The sequence below is a fragment of the Melospiza georgiana genome, chromosome 1 (genome assembly GCF_028018845.1).
Source record: "Melospiza georgiana isolate bMelGeo1 chromosome 1, bMelGeo1.pri, whole genome shotgun sequence".
Classification (NCBI taxonomy): Eukaryota; Metazoa; Chordata; class Aves; order Passeriformes; family Passerellidae; genus Melospiza; species Melospiza georgiana.
Window position 1 is genome coordinate 154,954,807 of NC_080430.1, and position 6,000 is coordinate 154,960,806.

The 6,000-nt window shown below is 38.4% G+C and overlaps 1 protein-coding gene across 7 annotated transcripts in view; it reads left to right on the forward strand.

Moving 5' to 3' along the window:
* THUMPD2 (THUMP domain containing 2) overlaps positions 1–4,833 on the forward strand; it is a 51,963-nt gene extending 47,130 nt beyond the window's left edge. For 3 of the 7 annotated variants that reach the window (XR_009114358.1, XR_009114359.1, XR_009114360.1), the window contains exons 2-6: positions 2,469–2,533; positions 3,152–3,215; positions 3,903–3,978; positions 4,096–4,405; positions 4,746–4,833. The gene's annotated coding sequence lies outside the window, so the exon portion shown is untranslated. Of the gene's footprint in view, positions 1–2,352; positions 2,534–3,151; positions 3,216–3,902; positions 3,979–4,095; positions 4,406–4,745 lie in introns of those variants that run through there. The other 4 variants (XR_009114362.1, XR_009114361.1, XR_009114364.1 and 1 more) reach the window with 4 other exon arrangements.
* Positions 4,834–6,000: the final 1,167 nt, after the last annotated feature.

Consider the following 6,000-nt stretch of genomic DNA (forward strand, 5'->3'; position numbering starts at 1 on the left):
ATGTTTAGAAGGGCGCGCAATGGTTTTTACGGGTCGTAGCGCGAAGCAGCGGTTCGCATTTTAATTCTGTTGCGGTGGCTTTTATTAGCGTGAGTGTGTAGTGTTTGTTTTGGGGGGCTTGGGGTTGCGTCGTGTCGTTCATAGCAGCGGGGTTTTAATCTCGATAATTGCATGTGTGTTTATCGTCTTCCAGGGCTTTTATTTGTTTGGTTTGTTTGATTGTAGTGTATGTTTTATGGTTACGGGTAATTTGGGAGACATTGTTTATGGTTACGTTTGTCTTTAGTCTTTGTGTTTGTTTCTAGGTGGTATTTTTATTTTGATAGCTTGAGGCATTATGGGTTTATTCAGTTGGGAATAATTTTTTTGTTGCAGATTTCAGTTTATCTGTTTTTTTGGTATTATTCTTGTTGTTGGTTTCTTTATTTTCTTTTTTTTGTTGTTGTTGTTGTTGTCTTTTAATGTATTTGAGTATTGTTTATCAGGGTTTATTTTGGGAACATGGGTATTTATATGGTGGGTTTTTAAAGTATTTATTTATTTGGGTAGTTAATTTCTTAGTTTTTAGTGGTTGAGATGTTTTTCCATTTTGTTAATTAGTTCAGGTTTTAAAGTTATTTTTACAGAGGATTGTTTATTCTTTGAGTTAGTGTAGAGGTAGAATTTTCTTGGTTTTTTTTTTTTTTTAGTAACGTCGTTCAGGGTGAGTGGCACTGTCTTGAGTTTAGTACATTGGTTTGACTTTTTTTTAGTACTTTTTGTAATTTGCTGTGTGTGTTTCTATAGGATTTTCTTTTATTTTGGTTCCATTTTTCTGTCGTGATGAGAATTGTTATTGAAAAGAGTGTTCTTTGTTTTTTCGCTGACACTTGTTTGGCTGTTGGAGGTTTCTTGATGTTTTTGGAAGATATTGGTGGGAATTTGATGCTGTTTGTTCTGTCATTTCATTTAGGAATTGGATTTTATATATACAATTATGACTCTAACTATATTGAAACAAAAGAAATAGATGTGTAGCAATGGGAATGAGCCAATTTTATTTTTATATATTCGGTCAATTTTTAAAATTTAACATGTAACATAAGTCATTATATGTTACAATAAGTTATTCTAATTTTAATAGAGTATTGTGTATGTTTATAGGTATATGAATAAAGAATATAAATGTAAATACAACCCAAACAAAAATACAAATATATAAATGTATTGCAACTATATGCAGATATATAAAAAATTAATAATAAATTGTAAATGTAAAATAACATAAATTGATACAATATATAATACAAGTAATACTGTATATATTTTATTAAAAATATTATAGGAAATGGATATAAAATGGATATAAATATGGATGTGATCTATCTATCTATATATATCTATCATTTGTTGTATATTATGATAAATATAAATATAAAAAAAATTTAGGTCGTTTAAAATAATGGATGGTTTTGTTTTTTTCTTTGCCAAAGCAGGGGTTTTAGTGTAAAAATTACAAATACAAATAATATAAAGGTAGAAATATAAGTATAGAAATATATCATAAACACATTAAAGATTTATATAAAAATTAGAAATATAAGGAAAAATAAGTTGTAGCAGTAGATATTGTAAATAATTTAAAAAATAATTTCCGTATATTTTTTGAATAAGGTGCATATTATATATAGTTATTAATATAATGCATCAATATAAACTATAAATATAAATAAATATAAAGAAAATATCAACTATCTATAAGAAGGAATAAAAGTTCCATGTCACGTACTGCAGTAGAAAATTTCAGGCTCCCAGGGAATAAATAGTTTTCTTTAAATCATTTTCGTTTTGGAGTTTTGTTTTTACTCCCGCTTAGCCTGAAAGTTTCTACTGCTGCTCTTTTATTCTAAAGGTAGAAAGGAAAACCAAGATCAGAAATACAAGAAAGGGGAAGGGAAGGGAAGGGAAGGGAAGGAAGGGAAGCAGGAGAGCAAGAGGGAAGGGAAGTGGTGAAAAACAGAGTGAAAAAAGTAAAAAGAGTTGGAGGGAAAAAGAGAGGGCATTCGGGAGGAGCGGTGCTGCCTCAGGTCCTTCCCCGCCCGGGGGCGAAGGACCCGTTTGATGCCCGGGAGGGACGGCAGCTGCCGGTGGCTCCCGGGGGACGGAGCCGCGGCTGTCAGCCCAAGACTACAACTCCCGGCAGGCCGTGCTGCCGGCGCGGCGTGTGACGCAACGGCTGACGCGGCACATGAGTGGCTGCCAGCCCGAGACTCCAGCTCCCGGCAGGCCCTGCTGCCGGCGCGGCGTGTGACGCAACGGCCGACGCGGCCCGGCATTTTTCTCTAAATCGGCAGTAAATACAGCTGAGTAAAATTAGGTTGGTTTTCTTCCTTCTTTTGTAACTGAACTGTTTTTATTAAAAATCCTATTTGAATATGTAGAAAAAGTGGGGATGTCCTGTAATATATCGTAGCTTTTCTTGTTTACAGGGTACTGAGAAAATACGTCTCCCTTAGAGTCCCACGGAAAGGTTCTCAGTGCGATCTCTATCAAGGTATGTATTTACAAATAAGTGATCCCTTTAGATATTTTCCTGTGTACCTTTTCCTGTAATTCAGAGCTTGCGTTCTGTGGGTTGTATGATAAACCTGTAAAACATGTAAGAATGGTTTTGCAAGTCTGAATCGTTGAAGGCAGCAATAAGTGGATTTGGAGCCTGTTCTTGAGCAGACAAAGGGGAAAAGTGTGACTCTGATGCTGAACTTGTCATTTTTCATTTGACATGTCTTGAATGATTTAGGAATAGAGAGAACTAGAAAAAGAGAGAAATAGAATTGATTATTGAGCACTCCTCAAATGCTCACCATGATTCAGTGTAGAGCCGAAGGGAAGGGTGATGGAACAGAGCTCTGTGCTTTAAAAGGAAATAAATTTAAACCTGATCTCGACACAGAGTCTCACTAATTTCTGTGGTTTTAAAATACAAAGTACGTTTAGGAAGTGTTGGAAGTTAGTGTTTTGGGAAAGAAATGGCAGTTCCACAGAACATTCCATTTCACAGAGGCTCTGGGAACGATTCATGTTGTAAGTGCTGTCACTGCAATCAGTTGGTGGTTCAGCCTTGAAACGTGCACTTGGCCTTCTGTAAAGCACTGTTTTGTTTGCCTTTCAGTGCTATGAGTCTTGATCAATTGGAGAAGAGCCCAAGAGAAATTTTTCATCCCTTGATATAAAAGGTAGGAAGTGACTTTTATTGGTTTGGTTCTTTTTCTTTATTATTTCCTGGAAATAAAAGTAATTAAGTATAGGTACTACTGGTTTGTTTCTTCCAGTAGCAGGTGATAATAATAGCAGTAGTACTAGTAAAAATAATAATAGAAATAATAATAATAGTAATGTAATACTACCTAAACTGTCTTTATCCATTGGACTGGCCATTTCAAATCAAAACTTCTAAACACAAAGCAAACCATCATCCTTGTAGAATCTTTCACAGCAGTGGGCTATAGATCCTGGTTTTGTTGACAGGATTTATTGGTTCTGGAGGAACAAGAGGGAAGTACAAGCCTAACTACTTCTAGCTCACAGACCCGTCCAGTGAACCCAGCTTTGTGTTTTGGTGGGCTTGTGATGACTTTGAAATCAATTGCTCATTCCAGTAAAAAAAAAATCATGTTTTTTTGAACGTGACAGCAGAAATAACTTTAGGCACCAACTGAATAATAATAGATCACCAGTTTAAGTTTAAAATTCATGCTATGCTATCAAAATTCAAAGGTAAATTATTATGTATTAGGTGATGGTATAAAGTGTATGTTCTAATGTGTAATGCAAAGATACATACATACCTGAAAGTCCTTAGAGGAAACAAATTTTTATGTCTGCTGTTTGTTTACCATACGATATTTGGCTTTATTTCCCAGGGATCGGTGAATTTTAACTTTGGAGTCCCCTATGCTAAGGATGCTGAGTTTACAGGTGATGAAATGTTCAGTAATGGTGAGTTTTTCACCTTCTCTTTAATTGCTATGCTGATCTGAATAAGAAAAAAAACAAAAGCAAGAGAAAAAAAAGGATGGTTTAGTATTTTTTACGCTGTTATGTTTGTTTCCTCAGTATTTGCTGCAGCTCTGCTTACCCAAGCTTTGGGTTCCTTCTGTCCCACTGGGAGTTGCCCAATTTGGTTGCATCTGGTGAAATTCACCCTGAGACCTTACAGAACCAGCTCCAACTACGTGAGAGCCATTTGCAGTTCTCTCCAGACACCTGGAGAATGGGTGACGTTTCTGAGGATCCGGCGAGCGTGCTTCTGTCAAAACTCAGTCTGTGAAATTCCTGGGGAAAACCCTTCTGTGTCCTGAAGGGTTCAAACTCTGGTGAGGATCCAGTTATCAGGTGCCCACCTGGATGGTTCCAGCTCCCAAAGGTAACACTTGTACTCTTGCCCTGTAGTTTACATCTATTGTATTTTTGTTATTTTGCAAGATTTTTTGTCTTTGCAAAATATTGTGCATTTCACTCTTTGGAACCTCTTAGATCGTTCTTTGGTACAGCACCACCTCATGGGACACTTGGCTGCTGTCCTGAAGGGGATGGTCGCTAGAATTGTAAATTCTGGAGAGTTTGTAAGTCTTCTGTCCCCAGGGAGGTGTCATGCTTTGTTTACTTTTGTTGTGTTGGTTAGGCGCTGCTTCTCATTGCAAGTATGAATTTCAAACTGCCCTGTTCTTATTTTAACTGTTTTCCTGGTTCTCTCTGTCCGGCAGGGAAAGACTCTCGTATCCTTGTCGTCGGGCTCGGTGCTGTCCAAGAAGATACAGAGACTAAAAAAATCATAAGAAGCAAAATACGACTGCAGGGAAAAGAAGCTGGAGAGAACAGAAGGTGATGTTGTTATCCTTACCCTGTATTAGAAACATCCGCTGTGCTTTGATGCTGGCAGCTGCCAGGGGCTTGTTAGCTCTTTGTAGGCAGGTTTAGGTGTTCACTTGTAGTTTTTTTCTCTGGACAAGTCAATTCAAACTTTGCTAAGCTTATATTTGCAGATTACTCTCTAGCACAGTCCAGCATGACATTTTTGAATGTTGTAAAAATACCATGTTACTTGGAAATTGCTAATGAAGAGAAGCTTTAGGGGAAAATAAGATTTCAGGGTTGGAAGTTGTGAGAAGAATTTTGTGGGGATGTTAGACTGAAGTAAAGCACACTTGAAGCTGGACTGGCACGCTGGCAGGTCCCCTATTAAACAGTAGTGCTGAGATTAGCCTGGGGGTTGCCCATTGTTTCTGTAGAAATCAATGTTTCCTGGTCTTCAGAGGGAAGCTGCTTTGAAAAGCTGGAAGGTGCAGCATGCTGACAAGCCCCGTGCTTTGGATTAAAAGTAGATTTCAGAAGGGCCCTAAGCTTTTGTCTTTTCCTAGAAGTCGATGTAATCCTGTGGAGGAGTTTTTAATTCTGTGCTGCCATGTCATCGATCAGGGCCCTGTCATACTAATCATCATACAAGTGCAAAACAAAAAATCAGACCCTGTCCCAACCACTTAGAGCCCAGAACACGATTTCCTCGGGCTGCCATTTGTGTGCCATCGGTACTCACCACGGAAGCGAGCTGGGGATTGTTGCGGCTGTTGGGAACAAACCGCTTCTCGTCACACAGAAATGGAATTGGGACGACGCCTTGGCCAGCCCCTCTCTGCCATCGTCTCCTGAATCTGCAGCAGAGCAGTTCCAGTCCATCCGGGCACGTGTAATCCAGTTCCTGATGATCTGAGCACACAGAGAAGCACGCAGCTGCTGTGGGGGGCTCAGGGAAGGCCGAGTGTGCATTGTCATCTTCCTGAACCTACAGACAAATCAAAGTGAGAAGCCACAGCGTGGAAATCAGTCGCATATATGCTAAATAAAACTTGCAGATTTTTTTTAAGAATTGTTGTTGCTTGTTCTTTGTTGTGCTTCAGTGCTTAGAAAACCTCCCTTTAAAATCAGTTCAGTTCATCAGTTGAACCTTTGTTTGCAGACCCT